Source organism: Cavia porcellus, unplaced genomic scaffold, assembly GCF_034190915.1.
Source record: "Cavia porcellus strain 051 isolate PalLab524CR breed Dunkin Hartley unplaced genomic scaffold, mCavPor4.1 scaffold_33, whole genome shotgun sequence".
Lineage (NCBI taxonomy): Eukaryota > Metazoa > Chordata > Mammalia > Rodentia > Caviidae > Cavia > Cavia porcellus.
The window spans coordinates 8,389,213-8,414,162 of NW_026947516.1; positions in this window are offsets into that span (position 1 = coordinate 8,389,213).

The following is a 24,950-nucleotide window of genomic DNA, read 5'->3' on the forward strand; positions in this document are numbered from 1 at the left end:
ATTATAAATTTTGATGCAACATTGACTGGAAATAGCAGAAACAGATTTTTAAAATTTTATTTTGAAAGTGGTAAAATACAACAGAACAAGACAGAATAAAGCCAACTAAGATTGTACAGTGAAATTGGTACAGAACTTCACAGCAGGTTACCAGGCTAACAGTAATAGGTATCACAGCATATTTCATTATCTTTATAATAGTTGTTCTTTCAATCATGTATATCAAAATGAGATGAAATACAGAACATTATAGAACTTATCAAAACAGAATATTGAATAGAGCAGTACCATTAATCAGAATAGAGAAAAATAGTAATAAAAATATTTGCCTTCAAAGAGATAGTAGAAGGAAGTCCCCCTTATTTGCTATGGTCAATCTCCCAGGAGACGTTCAGATTTCTGGTTCCCATTTGCTAACGGGTGGGACAGGAGAAGGGGGTTAGGGGAAGTGGGATGTTTGACTCTAGGCCGTACATCAGTAGGTTCACTATTGCTTAGCAGGGAGGCAGGCTGGTTGTTTGGTTTCACAGCGTCCTAAGTTTCAACATGATGCAGATCTCAGGAGCTGCTGCTGGTTCTCCCCCTGGAAGGGCTGCAGTCTGACACACCGCCACTGCTTACTAGGAAAGGGAGGTGCTTGCTTAGAAACAGATATTTTTAAAGCACATTTGGAATACCTTGGATATGTGAATCTACTTTTTTTTCACTGTTTTTATTGACTGTACAGATTAATGGATTTGTTTTGGCATATGTATCCACACTTATAATTTGATCAGACAAAAACCTGTTGAAGAAGGCCAGTGGGTTTTTTTTTTTTCCGTTGATTTTTGGATATAAGAAGAGTGGCGAGACTTAGCTATTTCTGTTGCTATTCTGTGATAAACTTTTAGTAAGTCTTGAAGAGCTGAACCTCAGACCCAAAACAGGGTAGAAAGAGTTTTCTGATCAAATATCTATGGGTCATGAATCCACAGTCAGTTTTGAGTAGGTAAATAGCAGGTCATTTTCCCATTAGATAAGGACAACATGATTGCTAGAAGGGGACAAGACAATGGCAAGTTTGGAGATAAATTAAGTCCCCCAAATTGTCATTTTGCCACCTGTGCAGCAAAATGGTGCTCTGGGACTCTGCCATCTTTTTTTTTTCAGCTCTGGTATTCTAGGGTTCCATTGTTGGAATCAGAAAGATTGAATTTTCTGCCCAAATACCCATTGCAATGACTCAAATTAATTTTATTTTCCCTCTTCGAGAGCAATTTATTCTGTATTTTCTCATCCCTAGCATTGGTTTTCCTGCCAGGAATTTACTAGTGCTTAATGATAAAGACAGGCGCTGAGGGGGCTCAGGTATATAATTCAATGTGAACTGAAAGAGCTGGTATTGTAACAGCTTCTGAGTTTTGGGGTTTTACTGCTTTGTAGGTGAAGTCCTTTTATTTTACTTGACGCAGGATGGATCTTTACCTGCAAATAATGATTTAAGCAGCATATTTCCTGGAGTGATTTACTGCTTGTGAGCAATAGCCATCCAGTACTCACTCACCTGTGATCTTATGTTTAGAAGGAGATTTGCTTGACTTTTTTTTTTCTTCACTTGAAAACTTCTATAAAGCCCAGCATATGACAACAGGTCTTCCTATCTGTTCTTGTCTTTTCCAGTCATAAAACTGAAGCAAAGCCTTCTAGTGTATTCCTTGTGCCTTCGAAGGCTGGCTTCTCAACACTAAAGGCTAGGTAACCAGAGGGTGATTTAATAAATCATTGTATGATTCATCTTCAAAGTTTTCTATTAGCATATAAAAACAAAAGCCCAATGTTATCCTAAAGCTGAATTAAAGATTCTCTTTCTACTGATGCTCCTGTTCTCTTATACTATTAAACAATCATTAAGAAAAAATTATCTCTGAAATGTATTAACTCCTTTTGCAGTGGAAAGTCATTGGTCATGGGAGATTATCACCAGCCAGACCTTCAATTTCCAATGTATAACCTCTGCAGAAAAGTTTAAAAACAATTATGAAAAATACTACTGCCTACTTTTTGCAAAAGTTGTGCAGGAGACATCAGGGAACACACATTTGTCTCCTAGGATGTCCGGCCTGTTTACTTACTCCTCTCCCTGTTGTTATTTCAGCTGATGGCTGTGCATTCACCACATAATGTTCTTTGAGTAAAGTCATGCTAAGGTTAATTTCCTAATCATTCAAGAAGGTTTAAAATACCATTGGCTATTGTGAACTTCTTAAGTACTCTAGTAGCAATTAGTCAGTCATTCCTCCTCTGCTTGGTTTTCTTTGCCTATGTTTTTTTCAACAGAAAACAGAGTTCTCTCTCTGCCTTCCTTTCTTGAGGCCCTCTGTTCTGCCAGCTGCAGAATCCATATGACAGCGGGGTTCTGACTCCTGCAGCTGCTGGCTGTGCTATCCCCAAAGTGACACACTTGTGAACTTGAGCCCAGATCTCTAAAGCAACTGGGAAAGCTCTGAATATGTTGTCACCAAGAGCACTGGGGCAGGAACAGCCCCCAGAAATTCCTTTTAAAAAGGGAATTGTGGGCATGCACATGTTTTAAAGACATGTGTTGCTGAAGCCAGTGACTCTGTAGTCCTGAAAAGTCAAGTCAAGTTCCATATCTCAGGAGTGTTTGGTTTTGAGAGCCACTCAAAGACAAAATCCTTAAGAGATGGAATGTCCCATTTTCCCTACAATTTGTTTCACTGCAAGTCACACTGAAAGTAAGCAAGGTCTGCTGGTAGAAATTGTATCTAGTTCTAAGTAGCCTGCTAAATGCCTGATGGCTAAGAATGGAGCCTGTGATTGTTAAAGGAAAACAATTGTTGTGGATGGACAATGACTATTGAAGCTCTTACGAATGTCTTATCATTCTTTGTGCTTCTCTCTAAATCCTCGCCTATGGTCTGTGTCTGGGATAGATGTTTCTATCCATTCCTGTCTTTGGATATAAGCAAGCAGTCATGAGCACCAGATTTTCACATTCATTTTTCAGATGAATCAGCACCAAACAGGAAGACATAGTAGTAGTATAGTGTCCTTAATATTTCAGGAAGGCTCTCCAGACTATATACACAATTGCATGAGAATCTTCCGAAGCCATAATCCTGACTTGGCTCATTTCAACATGTTCTGGCTGCATCTTGCGTTCCAGGCTTCCCTGAGGGGCAACACTTTGCAGTGTTCCAGTTCTTCTAGCCTGTGAACTACATGGCGCTGTATGACAGCCAGTGTGGCTCGTTTGGCGAGCTGTTCAGTGGTTTATGGTCTAGGTGAAGTACTGCTATAATAATGATAGACAGACTCATGGAATGTATTTTCTTCTCCAAAGAAATTGGGCAGAGATGTTTACCATAATCCCCTCTGCTGAAGGGCTGAGATGCAGGCTGATTTGTAAAGCTCGAGAGTATGATCCTTCACTTTTAAGAAACAAAGGGCTCCGTGATGTCTTAGAGAACATAGTCAGTATGATTTCATTTTATAAATTTATTGTATTTATTTATTTTATTTTAAAAGGACAACAGTATTTGTAGAATTCATGCTAACAACTTTCTCCATGCCTGACAAGTGGATAAAAATATGTAACAAACCCAATTTCTCAGAAGTGGGAAAATATGTATCAAACCCAGTTGCTCAGAGGTGGAAATGGCATGGTATTTTCAGCCTGTCATTATTGATGGGTTCTGCCCCTATGAAACAGCCTGGTGCCTGTCCAACATGGCGCTGGGCCCTAGGGTGAGAGCGCATCCCTTTAATACTGACTTTCGTGTTCTTCTTCCAAACCGGAAACTGAACTTCCCACTTTTCAATGTGCCAGCATTCCCCAATCAGCTGCCAATATGTCATTCTGCCTGCCCCTTCAAATTACACCCTCTGTGAAACCTATAAAAGCCCACTGCTTCTTTGTCTGCCTGGTAGGGATCTTGTATTCTTCTGTAAAGTTCACAGTCCTGCAATAAAAGCCTTTTTCTTTTTTTCCTGCTCTTGCTGCTTTACCACACTAAGGAAAACCTATCAATTATATTTTTAAGTTCTTCATATGTTATTGTCAAAGGAGTACAACTTGAAATGTTAAGGCATGTTAGGCAAAGCATTTTTTTGGTGGAACTGTATTTGAGATGGAATCTATAAAAATACATTCACAATGAACGGTTACCAGCTCTCAGCTTAGAGGCATAGGGTTTGCATACTAAACACAAACTCTCCTAGGCCCTCTACTATTAGCTGTGATCTTCCTGGTCTTATAAAAATGCTGGTCACTTACAATGTATGCCAGTTCTTCGCCAGTCTGTCATTCCTCATTGTTGAAGACTGGGAAACCCAGCCAGGCTTCAGATGCTGGAAACAATTTAGAAAACTCAAGGAGAAAGCTCGCTTAAAGATGAAATACTTTTTATGTTTTCATTGCTCATTACTTTAAATCATTCCTTCAATGCAGATGTGAACATGACGATGAGTCATTCTAGTTAACCTTTAAAAAAAACAAGAAAAAATTTCATAATGAAGTTGAACAGCAAAAAACCCTATTCTTCACCCTTCCCCACTCACTGTGTCTCTTATGAGGGTGGAAATTGAGAAATCGAATGACCTTTGGGGGGAAAATAATTGTGAAATGCATATATGCAGATTGATTTGTGTATCTATTTTACTGTGGCATAGGGCTACCTAGGAATTATATCCTGACGTAAGAGATCCACAGAGAGTATTTCCTTTGTACAATATTCATTCCATCAGGGGAAGTTTGCTGTGATTAGCCAACACAAAGAAAGGAAACCATGTTGTAGGATAGAAGTGGATCACAGATAAGAAAGAGTATTTAGGTAGAGAAACACAATCAGTGGAAAACTGTGACACCTCATAGCAACATTAGGCAACACAGCCTTCAGCTTCTAGCCAAAAGGCTGAGTCATAGAAGTTCAGCACATGACTACTACCCAGCAATTTTACCCCTCAGGAGATCTACAGAGTAGTCATGTTCAAATGTAAACAGTTCATCACTTTGTAAACCTGATTTTTTTTCCAATCGGATTTCTGCTTTGGTCTCTTAAAAATTTTGTATTCTTTTGACACTGACAACAGTAAACTCAGGTTGTCTATGGAGACAACATAGAAGATCTTTAGAACTTATTTCTCATGTTTAGATGAAACATTGTTCTTAGTGGATAACAACTTTCCTTTTCTTGTCATCCAGCCACTGGGAACCACTGTTCTATTTCCTGTTTCCATGAGTTTTTGACTATGTCTGAGACTTGCATAGGCAAATCATGCAGTATTTGTCTTTCTGGACAGAGGTTTATCTTATCATAACAGCAAGTGCTTCCATGTTGTTGCATGTGATGAGACTTTCTTTTTTTCTGTGGCTCAGTAATGGTCCATTTTCTGAATGGTCCACATTTTTCTATGCATTCACCTATTGGTGGCTACTTAATGTTTTTTTCTGTACCTGGCTTATTGTAAATGATGATGCTATGAATATGAGGATGTGGATCTCTTTGAGAGTCTGGTTTCCATTTGTGGGATGAGGAGTGTACAATCAGATGAATGGATTGCTGGATCATTAAATAGTTTTATTTTCGTTTTTTTAAAAGAAAATTATACTGTTTTCTTTAGTGTCTACACCATTTTATATCCCAACAAATTACAAGGGCTCTAATGTGTCTATATCCTTGCCAGAATTTATTATTACTATTTTTTTAGTCATCCCAACAGCTGTAAGTTTATGGTTAAATACTATTATATGTTGCTTTGACATTCATATTGAATATATGTCTGACTGTTTCATCCCAGAGCAGGATTTGGTCATCACTGACACTATCTCTATGCTTCTAGACCTGTAATTCTCTGCTTCCTCCCAGTTCGTGTGTGTGGTTGACCCAGACTTTTGCTTGGTACAGCCTCTGTGGGCAGCTACCTCAGGATAGGATGCCTAGATACAATATTACAACCACATCCAAACACTGACAGCGTGAATGTTTTTTATTGCTACTTTTCTACTTCTTGGTATTGTTTGAAGTAATGCTACTCAAAATTAAAATAGTACTGTTTAGGTATAGCTGATCCTTTCTCTAAGTATTTTTATTTCTGATGATAATGTAGTATATTTGAAATACACATACTAAAATTTAGATCCTGTAGTCTGCTGAAGAAGGGAAATGGCCCCCCAGGTAATACCTGCAGGGACATTGTTCAGGAGCATCCCTGGATATCTTATCACCTCTTCATCAGCAGGAGGAGAAACTTTGCTTATCTTGAAGGGATGAGGAATTTTTGGAAAAAAGAGGTGTTCTGGGGCTCTGCTTTGCTGTGTCTGCTGATAAAGGAGGTTTATGTTTAACTTCTCATTTCAGCACTGCCAGCGAAGGCTGTGTCATTGTCCACCCATGTGTATGAGTTAGTTGCACTGTGACCTCTCCCCAAACCAAGTGCAAATATCACCTTACAAAGCCAACATTCTGGTAATATTTGGCAATATTTCTGAATGCAAAAATATCTTCAGTCAACTAACAACTGCTTAAGTATTTACATACATTCTTCATTCCATACTACCTGTTTGACTGCAAAAGTAAGAAGAGCCTTACCCAAAAGCGGAGAACCTCATCAAATGGAGACCAGAGACCAATGCAGAATTACACCGTGGATCACATAGTGTAGCATCCATCATACAGATGAATAGACAGTCGGGTCTTATAACTTATTTCAAGCTCTGGACATTATACAAATTGAGAAGAAAAGATGTGAGAGTGAAATTCAAACACAATCTATCCTGAGTTAAAGAAGATGGAGCTAAGTTTGAGAATGTAGATACTGAGAACATTTGGGAAGTTAGAGGAAGTGAGTACACCTGGTCCAGGTGTTCATTTTGTTTTGTAATAACTTACAGAATACCTTGCTGTGGGAGGCTCACCAATTTTCCCCCTGGGGCTCAGGTAGGAGAGGTGACATTTGCGCAGATCCGTGTGGATGGGCACAGCAACCTCTCACACAGTTCCTGAAGCTTCTTCTTGTTTTCTGCACAGTGACTATTCACTCTCAGACTTAATGGATCAAAAAGTTAAAGAAAAACCAGTTTTGTGATGATGGACATTTCAAATGGCATGATTTTTTTTATGGATTTGATGATCTTTCCCCATCAAAAGAATCCTTTTAAGGATTCAAGGAAGGTGAAAGTAACTTCAAATTGATTAAAAACTACACAGTGCTAACTCTAAGTCACATTTCAAAGCCTTGGATTGTAGATTCAAAGATGCTATTGAGATACTAAAAATGTTTTATGAACACAATTTTTAATTAGTTGGTAATTGCTTAGTCATACAAACAGATCTATATCTATAAGGCTGGTCATGTGTAGCTTGACTTGGCAAATGAGAGATCAGAATATTGGCTACCAGGGAGGCTCAGGAGGGGAGACAACAGGAGCAGGTGGGGAGAGTTTTGCACATTAGGCCCTTTGTTTAATCAAATAAGAGGAACTCATGCTAGTTCTGTTACACAGAGAATAAGTACAGTTGACAATATTATTTTCAAGGGCTAAAGATTTAGCTCAGCGGCACAAGCACCTGCTTGGTAAGTACAAGGTCATGAGTTTGATCCCTGGTACCTATCTCCCTCCCAAAAATACATTGTTTTCACATAATTCAAATAGGCAACCAGTGGAATTTGAATGTTTTGCCACAGAAAATGATGCATATCTGAGGTGATAGATACGTTATGTTTTCTAAGTTGATCATCAAGCAATGTATAAATGTACCCAAGTGCCACGCACTCCTCTATAAAGAGGTACAATTATTGTTTTCTAAAAGCAATCAAGCAAAGTTTCAAATAAATGCTCTTCTTCTTTCTCAAAGAAAGAGAAACTATTACTTTGAATTTGTGAACTGAAAACATGTTCTGAGTGATTTGGGGTTTTTTTTGTTTACTTCTCAGTATTATCCCAGGCTGGCTTCAAACTCATGGTGATCCTCCTGCCTCAGTCTCCCAAGTGCTGAGATTATAGGAATGTGCCGCCATGTCTAGCAAGAAAATAGTAGAGAAAGACCACTGGGCATGTGCAGGGAAGGGGGAAATTCACCTGCTTTAGAATTGGCTATTTCTACATACTTCCAGAATATTCCATCTGGCTATCCATAAGACATGTCAATTCAACCTGTCCAAAAACAGGCTCTCGGTTGTTGGACAAAAGTCAAACACAAGAGATTCTATACTGGTAGGCTCTGTGTATATAAATTTCAAATCAGAAAAAAATTCATCCAATAAAAGTCAAAATAGAAATTACTTTTGAGGGTGCAGGAGGGAGTATGAGGAGCTTTTGAAATAAAGGTAATGTTTTGTTTCTCAGTTGGGTGCTAGTTATGGAGAAAATAGAGAAAACATAGAATACATGAAGCAGGTTCAAAGACATTACCAGGAAACTGAAAACTCTATTGAAAGCTGGCATAACAGCTTGAAAGAAACTAAGGATAGGTTATCTGAATTGGAGGACAGATTTGTAATGGGGGAGCATGAAATGAAAAACTTCTTAAAATAACAAGAAAACAAACAGCAATAATACAAAGGAGTATGTGTATACCTTGTGAAAATTCAACAGATTAGGCCAGGGATTTAGCTCAGTGGCCTAAGTGCTTGCCTGGCAATCACAAGGTCATGAGTTCAATCCCTGGTACAAAAAAAAAATTCAACAGGTTGTATATTGGAAAAATGTTTTCATTATAATGTACAAAAAAGTTCAGATTCATGTATACAGCTTGATTAATGTTCACAAATGGAACAGAGTTATGTTGTCACCAACTGAACAAAGAAATGGAACCTAATTAACCCCAAGAGGGACCTTTTTATCTCTTTCCAGTCACTAAATTCCATCCTGGCTCTAAAATGTCTAGACGATTTGCGATCCCTTGGCTACCCTATATATCACATAATGAATCCTTTTTTGTGTCTGATTTTTCCTTGGCATTATGTTTGACATTCATTCATGCTTGTTACATAGGGTATATTACTCACTGTCAATGGTGACTAGCATTCCATGGTGGAAACACAACACAAGTTACTCATCTTTCAAGGTTTGATGGACATTTGGATTGTTTCTACATTTTGTCATAATGAATAAAGCTGTGATGAGCATACTGTACATGTCTTTTGGGGAACATATGTCAGCGTGTCTGTTGAGTATATTCCCAACATTGGAATTGTTGTGTTATAAGATGTGCATTTGTTCTGCTTAATGAGATACTGCCTAGAGCTTTTCCAAATGGTGCACCAATTTATACTCCAGTTCTACAAATGTTGTTGCCCACCCTTGCCAACAGTTGGTATTCCATGTCTGTGGAAATCCAGTCTTTCTGGGGCATGTCAGATGCACCGGTTAAGCACATATACTTTCCTGTATATAACTCTTTGATGAAGCGTTTGAGGAAGAAAATTTCAGAGATTTTCACTCTTACCATTAAACTTTATCTTTCTTTTGCTTCTTTTTCCTCTAATAGTGGCTCACAACATTCTTTGTCCTCTAGGATCAGATTGCCAGATATTTTTGACTTATCTATACTTTTTGTCTTTATATCAAATAATTCAGAGCACAGAGGCAGATCATGGCAGAAGTTGAATGAATGGCCAACCAATTTGGATCTTTGTGATTCCAAAATGAGGATAACTCATAGTGGTTTAAATAAAAGGGAGATTTGGTGGTCCTGGTGTTTCAGAAAGATCAACATCGTAACACAGCAAAAAAATTAGGTGAGAACAGTGAGTCTGTTTTCAGGGAAACCAATCAGAAAAAAAAACTGCTGCAATATTCCAGGTAGTTAATTTTGAAGACCATGATGATAACAATGGATACCATGGGGGGAAAGAGCCATGCAGTGATAAGATACTACGGTTGAAAGGAACTGGTGACTGGGAAGACAACATCATGACACACTGGAATTTGGTTACCACAGGTAATTAAGTGTATAGGGTGCCATGTGCATACAGGATTACATCTAGCAGACAGTGAGTGCAGCAAGGAAGAACAGGTTCTGTCTGGATTTTTGGTTATGGTGGGATGGAGATATACATTAAATAGTCAGGTGCAGAAGTGTAGGAAATTAAAGATATGGTTCTGTAGACTTAGCAGGGAGGTGGGGTCCTGAAAATGGGAAACATTTCCAGGAGAATGGAAACAACAGATGCAAGCAAAGTCCCTTAGAAAGGATGGGAAATAGACAAATGGACAGTTTTCAAGATGGAGCCCTGAGAATGGAATCCCTGAAGAAGATGAAAGCAAGAAGGCACGCCACCTTGACAACAAAGATGTAAACACTGCAGAAGAGCATGCAGGAATCCAAATCTTGAGACTTTCAGTTCTTCTCTTGATCATGGTGAATGCAGAATTTCTCTAGATGACCAAGAGATGTGGAAGAACGTTTCCCCTCACAAACCCGTAGTCTCTCCTCTTGGAGCCCAGTTTGAAAATGACTGCATTGTTGACCAACTACTGGTCGTGTATTTGCATTTCAACAGATGTTTTCTTCAGACTATTTGATACCCCTCTTTGTTCCCAAACCCATGAGAAATGAACTGTCATGGGGAGACAGCCTGTGAAAGAAAAGAACCTTCGAAGTATGTTAAATTCTATATGGACCCAAACATGGCCCCGTATCTAATGGGAAATATGGGTGCTTGACTTAGGTTGGCTTCTTGTAAAATGAATGATTTTAGAGTAAATCCATGGAATCTCTGCTCCATGATGTTGGTCTTGCAGAATGAAGACAACTTGTTTTCAGAAGCACTCTTACCCAAAAGTCTATATAGAAATCACAGCTAGCTTTGTGCAAAGTCAGATGTTTAGGGAGAAGTTGTTGGTGTCCTCTTATGTATGTATGTATGTCCTCTTAGGTATTCCTGAGGGCTTTCTCAGAACCTAGATCAAAACTAACCGAACTAGTCCTCAGTCAGGCAAAGATTTGCTGTTGCTTTGTAAGTAGATGCTTGAGAAACCTCTGTAACAATCTACCCACATTAGACTAAGGTACAATGAGCTCTAGTCAACTAGTGCATTTTGTTTTATGATAGATGGTGAAAATCAATGGTCTCCTCACCTCAAACATTGGGACAATCTTGTCACCAAAATGATAAGAAGTGGCATGAGCCAACCACGGTTTTTATTGTTCTTCTTGCAATGCACTGAGGGGAGGACAGTGTCTATCTCCATTATTTGAGATTCTGTTGGGAATGGAAAGTGACCATTTCCTTCATTTTGGTCTCCCTAACAGTCTTAATGCCTATGCTGCATTGCAGTGGGTCATGCATAACGCAGAATGAATGCTTTTGTAATATAAGGGATGTTTCCTAGGTGCATCTGAAGAAGATAAAATAGGGGAGTGTTTGGCATTTCAATCAAATGATTCATCAGATTTTGTTCTTTAGACAGTCAATCAAACAAAAGAAGAAAGCAAGCAAAACAAAAGTGAGCTTTGGGTAGATCTAAAACAATAAAATGACAATAAAGATCTAGAATATACAAACAATAGCAGAACACAGCTAGACAATGCCGTGGCCTCAGGCTTCATGCTATGAGTCTATAGAAAAGGGTGTAATACTATGCAGAAGGGAGAAGAATCATTTTGTGTTTTTATATTGTTGGAGACAATAGTGTTTTCCAATGAGAAGCAGGGTTTTGGCCATTTCAGAAGTGTATTGCTTAATTTAAACATAATTAGATGTATTATATTAATCTTATTTTGCTATAAGTTTCTATTCTAATTCCTTTGTTTCCTGAGAACATAATCTCTATAATTCCAATTGCTTCTAACTTCTTTTATGGCTTAGCATAAGCTGTAGCTGGTGAATGTTCCAAATGCCCTCAAAATATGCATTCTTCAGCTGGATTTCATGTATATATCTTCTAGAAATGTTAATTCAGTCAATTTGCCTAACAGTGCTCCTTTTGTGTATGTACTAACTGAGAAGATTGTGGGAGGTTTAGGCAGTCTTCAAAGGTGATGTCAGATGAGAAATGAGGATAATTGTAAACTTTTTCAGACAAACAAAACCACCTGTTCCCACAACAGAATCAAACTAAATCTAACTTTCTCATTAGTGAGACAGGAAGTAATGCTTGATTTAGATGATCTAAATTGACTGTAATTTTCTTCTGGGAGAACTTGGTGGATAGATAGCAGCAGCTACGGAGGCTCTCTGAGATACCCCACTTAGAATCCAGGAATGGGGTGGTGCGAGGAATCCTAAGTAAGGGGAGATATATCCTGCTGACCCAGGAATGAACTAAGTTAAGAGAAACCAACTGGAAATGCAATCCTGGTGCTATAACAGGAACAGATAAAATCTCAGCACGGAAGCTGGATCCAGCACCATTGGAATCCCTGCTTTGAATTTCCTGCTGCTGCTGCTGCATCCAAATCAGCATGGCAGGGAGAGAGACACGCGGAAACTCTGAGAGTGGGAATCAGTGAACGGAGTTGAGAATGGGACTGGCAGGGAGCCCTGCATTGACCTGCAGTAAGGGAGCGGAACTGGGACCCTTCCATAGAATAGGAGGCTTCAGCAAAGGACATAGTGGGACTGGGCAGAATTGCCAGGACAGGAAGCTGCAGTCTAGCTGGTGCAATTCAAACAAACTGTAACAGACAAAGAGAAAAATAAAACACTGGGCCTCCTATATTCACTTGTATGGAAGGCACAAAAAGTATGGGAAGAGGAAGAAACAAGAAAGGGTCCTCAGCCCCCAATCCTGAGAACACTCATCCAGGAAAGGTGAATGCAAAGGAGAACGAGGAAGGAAAACATGCAATATCAGACATGGCACCAATAGCGATAAAGCAATATCTCTGGATCCTCATAGATGAGTTCAAAAGAGAAGAATTTAATGAAATAAAGCAAGATACAAGTAGAATAGTTAGAGAAATGCTAAGCACCGCCCAAGAAAAAACAGATGGTGGAATGGAAGAACAGAAAAAAGGGGGAGAATTGTTTGATGGGGAAAATAGAGAAAACATAGAATACATGAAGCAGGTTCAAAGACATTACCAGGAAACTGAAAACTCTATTGAAAGCTGGCACAACAGCTTGAAAGAAACTAAGGATAGGTTATCTGAACTGGAGGACAGATTTGTAATGTGGGAGCATGAAATGAAAAACTTCTTAAAATAACAAGAAAACAAATAGCAATAATGCAAAGGCTAGAAGATGATAAGAGGATCTATAACTTAAGAATTAAGAATGTAAAAGAAGAAGAAGGGACACAAACAAATGGACTGCAAAAGCTATTCACAGAAATAATCCAAGAGAATTTCCCTAATTTAGCAAAAGGTAAAGATACTCAGATGTATGAGGCATAAGGACCCCAGCCACCTACAACCCAAACAGAGCTACACCCAGGCATATAATATTCAAAATTTCAGAAATCCAATATAAGAACATAATATTAAAAGCCATCAGAGACAAGAAACAGATCACTTACAAGGGAACACCCATCAGAATTACAGCAGACTTCTCAGCACAAACCGTCAAATAACAAAGAGCGTGGGGGGAAATAATTCAAGCTTTGAAAGATAATAACCTCCAGCCAAGATTGATATATCCTGCACAACTGTCCCTAGAAATTGATGGAAAAACAAGGTGCTTCCAGGATAAAGAGGAACTAGCGGAATTTGCAACCACCAATTCAACTCTACGGAGAATACTGCAGGCTATTCTAAAAAAGGAAAATACCAAGATGCCAGAAACTATGGCAGAGAGGTGACAATGAATGGAGCAGAAAGCAAAATGAAGAAGACAAACTGACAACAAATGACAGAAAAAGAGCTCAGCAGAGGCAGAGAAGATTGGATGGTAGGAACAGCTATTTTGGAGAAAACAAGACATTATAATAGCTAGTGCTAATTTAGTATCATCTTGTTTTGAAGTCCCATCAAGCTTTTATTCTTCTGTCTCCATCGGTCTTAACATATTTTATCTTATTGGATTTTATTATATGTGATAATATAAGCAAAAACTTTTATAGACAAGGAGATTATACAGAAACCATTGTTCATTTTCTGATAGTTGGTTCTAAATACCCTGTAATACTGTCATTCTCTTGAATAGTTTTACATTGTCTTGATGTGTTTGGTGCTACAGTATACGAAGTTATACTCAAAGATTTCAAGGAAAGAGATACTATGGTAACTACTTTTATGTCAGGATATCTTGTGGTGAAACACTACTTTGCTTAAATGGTTATACTTTGACCAGCGCTGTTTTGTTGTTATGCCCTCTTTTATCTCAATCTCCTTTTTTTAATTATTTACTTTTTCATTTTTATCTTTTTAATTAAGCAAAAAATAAATAAAAACAGCAGGATAAATTATAGTAACCCACTTTGATTTCCTATTGACTTGATTTGAAACCCTGTATTGCCCTCACCATCTTGTTTTGACTGATTTTCCCCTATTCTGCTTTGCTTGATAGTACCAAGTTCAAAAGTATAGGCAACAACGACAATAAGATTCATTATGACACCCATTCTGGTTGACTATTATCTTCTTTTAAAGTCCTGTAATGTCTCCAGTGTTTTGGTTTTATTCTTTACTGTTTTGCTCAATTTTATTATAACTGATGATATAGGCAATTCTTTTTAAGATAGCAAGAGGCAGTATGGTAACTATTGTTGATCACCTTGTATTTTGTTTTTACATTATCTATTGTGTCCATCCTTTTGATTTGACTGATTCTGTTCTGTTATGTCACATTTGGTTTTACTCTCTTCAAAAAAAAAAGTAATAAGAACTGTGGGAGTAATAAAACCTAAAATGTGTAATTGTCATTGTACAAAAGAAAGGAAAAGAAAGTGCTCTAAAGGATATAATGCATATATATTTAAGTGTATAAGTTAGATAACCATATTACTGAGTTTTGTTGGATCATTGAACAAAACTGTTTGCAGTCTCACTGTTTGAATGTCCACTTTATATGCTTTAATTTTGTAACTTGAACAACTATTTCTAAGACAACAATATGTAATCTATTAACTAGTGATTTCCTACTGTTTATTCTTTCTGAAAGTCTATAACTTGTACCCTTTTTCTGTTTTTTTTCTTTTTCTCCTTAAATAAAATTAAAAAAAAAAATAAATTGACTGCAATTTGCCTCACTTTCAATTTACATTTCCTGCTAAATTCTGGTGGGACAATTGATTATGTACATTTGAAAGCACATTTCTTTGGACATCTAATATTCATAAGTCATTATTTGTCAAACTGAAGAAATAGGAAAATATTTACAAAAGATATATTCTGGTTTCACACAGAGATGTCTTACAACTTTTAAACCTGTTGTTTGAAGGCCATATAAAAATGATACAATTTTCAAAATTCTGACAGAAAATTTTGTAGTTCTCTATTATAAGAGTAGTTAGGATAAGTCCATTAATTAGGCATGTATTAGTACAGCTGGTCTCTTACTGATGAAGTGATTACAAAAGGGTCCATGATTCTTCTATTTTCTCAGCAACACAAAATATTTCTGTTAAATTTTAAGTTTCACTAGATATTTGAAAAGTTTCTTTCTTTATTGCTTAACTGTATAGAGTTACTATTCTCTGATATTATTTTAGAAATGTCCAAATATTTGGAAATGTGTAGCCTTTTACTACATAGCTCTATGACATTTTAGTTTGTCATTTTCCTTCCCCATGTACTGGTTTCCTGTCACAGGAGCAAGCAGACTTTGTATCTTAGCAGGCTTTGTGGGTCAAATGAAACTGAAGTTTGCGGTTATGCTGAGGAGGAAATCTCTAGTGAAATCTGTACTTTCTTATGCATATGTACCAATGTCCTGGTAGAAGGACTTCCAGTTCAAAACCTGTGAACCCTGGACAACTATTCTTGCATTCAACCTATATACATAGCATCATCTCAAGGCTATCAACTCCTTCTGCAGATAGATACTAGAAGATAATTTTTGACCCAAAGAATGAGCATCTTCTTTTCATGAAATAAATTTCTTTTAGTAGGGTATGGGGAATTGAACTCAGGACCTTGTGCTTGCCAGGCAGGCTCTGTGCCCATAAGCTACATCCCCAGCCCCTGCCACCTTCTTTTGTGCTGCTAGTTGCAGGCAGTTGGAATTGTAGCTGTAAGGAGAGTGCAGCTGGAGGGCAGTTATGTGTGGGAGGAATCACATCTCTACCCTCTGCTTACTGGATCCCTGGGCTCTTTCCCAGTGGCCCAGATCATCAGGCTCTGCAGGCTTCTAATTGACTATGAAGTGCCAGACAGGTTTATCAGCTCCTAGTGTGTTTAAGGCTTGGGAAATTGCTCCTGCTCTTTAAGCTTTAGATATCACTCTAAAGTTGAAGAGTTGAAGAGGTTGGAGTCAAAAATAGTTTTCTAATACAAGTCATGTATCCAAAAGTGAGAAGGCAATGAGTTGTAATTAGGCTTAGGTAGTCATCCTTCCCATCTCTCCCCACTCCCAGCCTGGGAAGCTTTCAGATATTTACAAAGCAGATTTTCATTGTCTTGAGGAGGGTTGTACTGTGTGTTATAGAAAGTGTCTAGTAGACCTGTTGAACAACACAACAGGCTGTGTTTTGACATCGAAGTGGGTAACAAAACAATTTACAATGATCTGAGTATGGAATTATATAATTTTATATTGAAAGCAGATCTCCCTCATGATTTTAATATAGGTTGAATATTTTTTCAGAATTATAACTCTTACATAACTCTGAGAGAGTTCAAACACTGTTTTGTTCTAAAATTTACAGAGTATCTTGCCCTTTGAGAAATCATGTGCAGAAGATGCCACCCATGGGTGGTTGTGCTGTCAATAAAAAGTAGCAGAGTGAACCTCAGTTTGCAGTTGCTACACTAGTGATGGCCTTTGCTCACTTTACCATGTGGTCACATTCTGCTACATTCATTGGAAGTTAGAAATATCATTAAGTGGAAAATATATTTTATGCACCTAACCTACAGTGCCTCATAGCTAACTTAGTTGAGTACCTCACATGTACTCAGGACATTCACATCACTCTTCAAGTGGGCAGAGTCTGCACAAACCACGAGATAGGCAAAACCACATTGCTTATCTTTTGTACACACAGTTAGTTGCTTGGTAGACACCAAGAAAAGCAATGCTTTCCCTTCCTGATCTGTGGCTGACTTGGGGCATTGACTCATCACTGCTACCCAGTCCAAAAGAAAGTATTTTACTGCATATCACTAGCCCAGGAAAAGGATCCTAATTGACAATTCAAAGTGAATCACTTTTGCCCTATTGCAAAGTCAAACCATGTCTGTCTGTGCACATCTTGGTTTCCATAAGAGAAGGCAACTGTTTATTTCTGACAACCAAAAGTATAAGATTTTACCCATTGAAGAGGCTAAGTTTATGTTGTTATAGTAGCAGCAGGAAGTGAGTACACCAGTGCGTTATCAGTATTCATTAACTTCTAAAGATTTTAGAACTACTTTTTGTTTTTCCTTTTTATTTCCTTCTTAAACAAACAAAAATGCTTACAGAAATATTATAAGATATAAAAAACTGATTAAGGACACACTACAAAATGTATCTGAAATCTCAACATTCAGGGACACCAAGAAATATTCTTTGCTGATATATAAATAAAGCATACACACATGCACACGCATGTTCACACAAATGGATACCTACACACTTTCATATTTGCACAATATAAGCATGAACACACACACAGACATGTACACTGAAACTGCAAACATGCAAGCACACTTATCAAATTTAGAATTTTGGCTCTTGAATTAATTGTTAACAGCTTTGGATATTCCAAAAAATCCTACATTGCTTCATACTATAGAGATTTGCTACCCTTGGGGATATTTATGAGAAATAACCATAATTGCTAAAGGCATTTTCTGGAATGTTTTGAGCAAGGATAGCATTGATTTAATGTATGAATGGCACCCTGATGATATCTTACAGAAGAAGGAAACATTTGTTTAAATTATCAAGCATCACTTCTATTACTTTGTAGTCACATTCAGTAGAGTTATTTTTATTTTGTTTTGTTTTGGTTTTTGACATCCAAATTCCATTCTCTGCAGTAATCAGCAATTGTGAAAACTCTATCAGCTTTAACAAGGTGTTAAAAACACCTTCAGGGATTTTACACAGACACTGATTGACTTAAAACATACATATCGGTATTGGCCACATATGTCAGGAAGGAGCTGGCCTCCACTGTATGAATCTACTTTTCTTTGTGGAGAAACTTGGAAACAAATATACAAACAAAACTCCATCAGGTCAGGATCACCTGCCATCATCTCCCGGTGGCCTTGGAATCATTTGTCATCTTGTCTTTGGTGATTGGAAAGTGGAACGCCAAAGGTTCCTATCAGCATAGCTTAGCAGAATGATTCAGGTTTGCTTTCTCTGTACTTTGTACTTTGGGTTTTTGTCATTGTTGTTGTGTTCCACTCTATCTTAAAGGACTATCTTAAAAATAAAAAAGCTCCATTTAATTCACGCTTGCTGGATTTCACATGGGCAAAGTGCAGTCAGTACTTCCTGTTGTACAGATGGCTGTGACACTGCTTCTGACCTTCAAGAGTGGCTTGCTGGGATTGGGATTTCCAAGCCACCACAACAGGAGTTAGATTTCTCAGGACAGGAACAAGCACTGAGTGGGTGTGAGAGAGAATCTTGCATATTTTATTTTTTTTTTTTTTTATTTAAGAGGAAAAAGAGAAAAACACAAAACAAGACAAAGCAGTGTAAGGTTACACATAATACAGAACTACAAAAAAAAAAATAAACATAACAGTAAGAAATCACCTGTTAACAGATCACATAATATCATCTTGGAAATAGTTGCTCAAATCACAGTATCAAAGAATACAAAGTAGACATTCAAACGGAGAGACTGCAAACAGCTGTGTTCAATGATCCAAAAACATTAATATAGTCAGCTATTTAACATCCCTAAACACACTTGTTGTTATATCCGTTAGAGCTCTTTTTTTTTTTCCCTCCCTCTCTTTTTTATAACAAAATTTACACATTTTGGATTTTATTACTCCTCAGTTCTCATTACTCTCTTGGGGGGGAGATAATAAAGTCAAATATGGCAAAACAAAGCTGTCAGTCAAAACCAAGGATAGACATAGCACAAGGTCATCAACAATGGTTATCAACATTGTCTCTTGTTTCCTTAAAAGGAATTGTCTATCTCATTAGATATTATAAAGTTGGACAAAACAGTGGAGAGCAAGACCAATAAAACTTAGGCATTGTGAACATTGCAGGACTTCCAAAGGAGACAATAGTCAAACCAGAATGGGCATCTTTGTGAATCTTATTGCCTTCAAATTAGTTGCCTATACCTTCAAACTTGCATTCTGTGCGACATATTTTAAAGTACTTGTGAACAGTTGAATTTGGGTAGTTATGGATTCTGATAGGATATGTCGGCCTGGGGCAGAATTTCTTCACATTTCAGACGAATCTAGGAAAAGCCTTGTTTCCCAGGAGAGAAGTCAAACAAAAGGGGCAGCCTGTAGCAAAGTTGACAGTGTTTGAGATCATAATGTGGAGGTCTTTCTTCCAATTGGGAATGTTTATGTCTTACAAGGAAAACTATATTTTGTTTTATACTGTGTTTGTGTCTCAACCATTAGTCAGGAAAATTACTTTCACAGACTTCCTTACTAATGGATCCACAATTTCTTTGTGGCTCAGTGTTTTCTGCATCTGGATATAATAATTTCATTTTAATTATGTTTTATCCTTATTTCCTGATATTCTAATTCCTCTATATACTTCTCAATTAGATTGTTTAATAACACAAATGCTAGCTTGCACACAAAGACCATGCAAACAAGAGGCCACCACACAAATATACTTATTAGGAAAGCATTCTTATCACTATTTACTAAAGGAATGTAAAACCTAGAGGCTATAAAGAAAATCTAAAATGCTGCTATCACACTTTAGCACACCAGAGTGGAACACTACTGCTATGGCTGAGGTCTATAGTGTCCTCCAAAGTTGCCCATTTGGAGGTACAGCCTCATCAAAAGAGGGTATGATTTAAGAAGTGAATTCTTGGACTGGGGATTTAGCTCAGCGGCATAAGCACCTGCCTTGAAAGCAGGCGGTCGTGAGTTCGATCCCCGGTACCGGTAAAAATGAAAAAGATAAAAAAAAAAAAAAAAAAAAAAAAGAAGTGAATTCTTCTCTTGGGCTCCTCCCTTCTCGCTTTATTCTGTGGACACTGAGGGAAAAAAAAGCTTTTTTTGCCCTACCCTTCCTAGATGGCAGTTCTGCCGCAGAGCCAGCTGACCCTGCATGCACTGAAACTGTGCACAAAAAAGAAACTTCTCCTTTAAATCAGGGGTGTCAGGTATTGTGTCCCAGTAATGGAAAAGTAGCTGATCCATTTATCTTCCATCTTTACTCTGACTGGAAGAGGAAAATATAGCAGGTGAAATTTTAAGTTATAAAGACACTTAAGAACTTTAGTATAGATGCCTATATTTAAAAACAAACAAACAAACTGGAACTGGGAGTACAGCTTAGTGTGAGTGCTTAGCATGCTTGAGGCCTTAGGTTCAATCATCAACACAAGAGCAACAACAAAAATCCACAGACAGCATGGACACACATATTTATACCCAGATATGCAAAAACACAACGGCAAAGTCGAGCTCCTTTCTGATTTTCTAATCCTTTGAGAAACTACCAGAAACAATGCAGTGATGACAGTAAGTATTGTGGAATGTGATTTGGTCTCATCATGCCCTTCTAGTGTAAACAAGTAGTTTAACATCCCCACAGTTATCTATGTGGCAGACCAAAACAGAAAAGGATTAATGTCTCATATCACTATTCATTTTCACTGAATATTTTCTTCTATTTCTTATAGAATTTTGGTGTAGGCATGTTGATGGCATTGTAAACAGAAAGATTCATGTCAGATTGTGGGAATAGACTGTGGCCTTTAGTATTTCAGTATGTTCTGCTTTTGCTTTACTTCCTTTGGCATTATTTTAAATTTGTGAAAATAGTAATACCCATTATTATTTTCACATTTTAAAATTGTGAAAATAATATTTTCAAGTATGTATATTCAATATCCTTTTGCCTAAGTTGCATCCTTATGTACAACATGTAATTGGACTTTAAATTTGATTTGATTTGGAAGTCTTTTCCTTGTAGCATGTGAATGTGTCAAGTTTATATTTATTGCTAAATTCATTTGGCCTTAATTTTGTCACTTTAAATTATGATTTTTATTTATAATATTTTCTCTTTTGAGATTTCCCTATATTACTTGTATACTATGTATGTGCTTTGTCCTGCTATGTAGATTTTTAAGGCTATGAATTGGTTCTTGTGATGCCTTATAAATAATATAAGTAATGTCTGTATTTTGATTTATCAACTCCAGGTAATATTTATTCACTTTCAATCCTAGAGCAACTAATCTCCCTATTAAGGAGGAAGAGAGGTGAGATAAAACTGAAGTGATAGCAAACATTAAAGGACTAATTTGTGAGTGAGGAGTGGAGGGTATATAAGTCTGAGGAATGAAGATGAAAAGAAAGGCAATGAGAAAAGAAAAATTGCAAATCAATGGGATGTGATGTTGCCCACACTAACTACTGTTCCATCGTGAACTATGAAGAATATGGAAGATCTTTCAGTACAGATGGTCTTACAATTTGTCAACTTTCTGATGGTGTGAAAATAAGTATTTGGTATGCACAGAGCTTTGAAATTTGAGTACTAGTTTTTTCTTGGGCTAGTAATACATCATATGTATTGTATCATAATGGTGGGTGAATGTAAGTGTTTGATTCAGGCAGGGTGAGCATGGTGTTCAGTGGTTGGTTATCATAAATGCATTTTCAACTGATTATATTTTCAATTTACAGTGGATTTATTGGGATGGATTCCATCTATATATGTATTTCCATGGTGTGCAGAGTTCATGACGAATGTGTTAGCCTGCTTTCCATCACTGTAACATAATGCTTGGGAGAATCAGCTTATAAGGAGGAAAAGTTTATTTTGGCTCACCTATAAAGGTTTCTCTCCATGGTTGGTTGCTCCAGTTGCTATCGAGTCTTTGGGGAGGATTGAACCTGAGGTGGTAGGCATGTTAAACATTCACACTGGCATGGAGTTATACCCCTGAGCCAAATTTTGTTTGTTTTTAAATATAGAAGTCAGTAATAGAAGATTTTAAAAGTGTTATTATTTAAAATAAATTTTCACATACTATTTTTCTCCTTTCAGTAAGAATAAAGAAGAAGGGTAATTGTATTAGGTACTTTCCCATCACTGAGACAAAATATCTGACATGGGGACAGGTTTATTTTGGCTCATGGTTCCAGTGGGTTCAGTTTATGTTCAGTTGGCTTCAAGGCAGAACCAACATGATGGGAAGGCATTGGTAGGAGAAAGCGGCCCATCTCGTGGGAGGCAGGAAGGAGAGACAGTCAGTGGCAGAGACATAGATAATTACTGGGGACATAGTACTCGATGCCCAGCTTCTTCTATCTAGACTCCACTCACTTGTTCTTTACAATTCTCAAATTTACATTTTTTAGCAGCTTCTTACTGAGGACTTACCTCATGGCTGTCGGGAAGCAAAAAGATATTAAGGGGTTGGGGTCCCAACATCGCCTTCAAGTATATTCCCTCAAGGACTTAACTTCCTGCTGGTAGACCCTGCCTCCTAAATAGTCTACCATGTCCCAGTGAAACCAGCCTGGGTACCAATGGTTTCCTCTTTGTAAGAATCCTTTTGGTCTAGGTCTCACACTCTGAGTAACGATTTTAAAGATAATGATACACTATTGTTATTTTCTTGTTGTTTCATTATAAAATTTTGGCTTTTTTTCTGTAAAAAAAGACTTCAACATGTGGACTTTTGAAAGACATTCAAGATCCAAATGATAGCAGGGATCAATAATATAACAGTTATTAAAGTTCTTAGGAGCCTGCAGATTAAAGTGCTGTGTATAGGTTAAGTCATATTAAGGACTGGTAGAATTTGCCCCCAGTCCACCAACTTATCCAGTCCATTTCTGCCTCTGATCAAGTTTACTCTTCCCTTCAGGCACCTCTCTGTGAAGGCTCTGTCTGTGCCTTTATTCTTGAATCCTGAATTTTGGCTGACTTGTCTCCTCAATTTCAAGGACCTTCTTCATTAGTCAGCTATTTTAGTATCCAGTGCCTTCTCTTTCCTCTGCAAAACTTTGTTCCCAGAATCATAAGATATTTATCACTTAATTGTGCACTGATTGTTTCTTCTGTACGAACTGTAGCCCCTCAGTTTGGACCTATGTAGCTGATGTCAGATCCTATGTCTGCTACACTGAAAGGGAGACACAGCAGGTTGTCAACCCGTCACGAGATACATATTGTGGGTGAGGTGATTTGTATGAATTTGTATGCCACACTGTGCTAGGGCTTCTTAATTAGACACAAGTCATTTTTGTTGCAGCTATGAATATGGCAATGCCTTTTGTGATTCTTTATAAGCCTCCTGAGGTGGGTAAGTTTCGAATTGAAACACAATTTCCTCAGCTGAGCCATCTTAAACTTAGGACTCTGGAGCAATGAGAATATACATAGCATTTAATAAGAGATAAATGTCTCAGAAATTGAGGTTGTGAGGTGTCTCAAGCTAATTTATGTTTTTCACAACTCGCTGATAAGTAGTTACCATAAACTCTTGGATGCTTTTAGGAAAGCAACATTGTAAATGAACAATAATTTTCCTTTAGCTAAAAGAGGCATATTCAAGCAATTATATGACAGGTATTATTTGGTTTTAACAGTGTGCCAATTGGTAGATTTTTCCAGTTCTATGAAATTATACATCTCTGCATTAAACCAAAAAGTACTACCAATGTAGCTCTGTTTCTGAAATTATAGTTACAGAGTAGTGGTATTAATGTCCTACTTTATTTTATTTTTATTGTTTTGAACATTTCCATGATTTTACAGATTCTATTCATTTCATCAGTGTCACAGCCATGGCCAAGATCAATAAGCACTTGCAAAAGGGAAGGCCTTGAGAGACTAGTACAGAAGGACAGAAATTGAAAGCCTCTAAATAGCTGCAGGAAGGAATGAAGATCTTTTGTTTTCAAGATGGTGAGTTTAGGTCAAGAGTTCTACATACCTTTACCAAGAAAATCAATTTAGTCTGAGACCAAATCATAACCAAAATTCACTGTACCAAGTGCCAGTTTAAAAGCATTTTAAAATTTCTTTTTTTTCCTCTCCTCTTTTCCTCCTTTTCCTTCTCCTCTCTCTCCCTCCCCCCTTCCCTTCCTTCTCCTTTTTCTTCTACATTGTCTGGTGGCTAAGATCAATTTTCCCCCTACATTCAAGCTGGATGTGTCTTTTAATCTGTAGAACGAAGAAGACGAGAATCACTTATTTCTGTTCCATTTTAAGGTATGATGTAGATATATTTGGTGCATGGTATCAATTTTTACAAAGTATGTTTTGAACATTTCTGCCTATTTCAGGTAGTTGTATACAGTGCTGGCCATTGATAAATACATATTTATCACATGGCTAGTTGGTCAGGCCTAGAGGGAGGAGACATTATAACCAAACTCAATGGGTTTGCTCTTGTTGAGTGCAAAGCCATACCACGACCCAGGCATAAAGAATAAAGAAAAATGTATTACTTGCAGCAAGTCAATGTCTCCCCCTAAACAAAGAGAGCAAGAATCTTTTATTGGGGAAACTCATACATATTCATATAGGAAACACACATCATCCAATGAGAGGGGGCCCCATTCCTGAGCATGCTCAGTTTAGAGTCCTGCATCACATGTTAAAAGATCACCTCTGGGTGGAGAATCAAGTATTACAAGTAGGGTTTACTGTAGATCACCTAAAAAGAGTGAGTTGGAGTGATTTGGGGATTGGGGTTGGTTCCTGGTAAGTTGCTT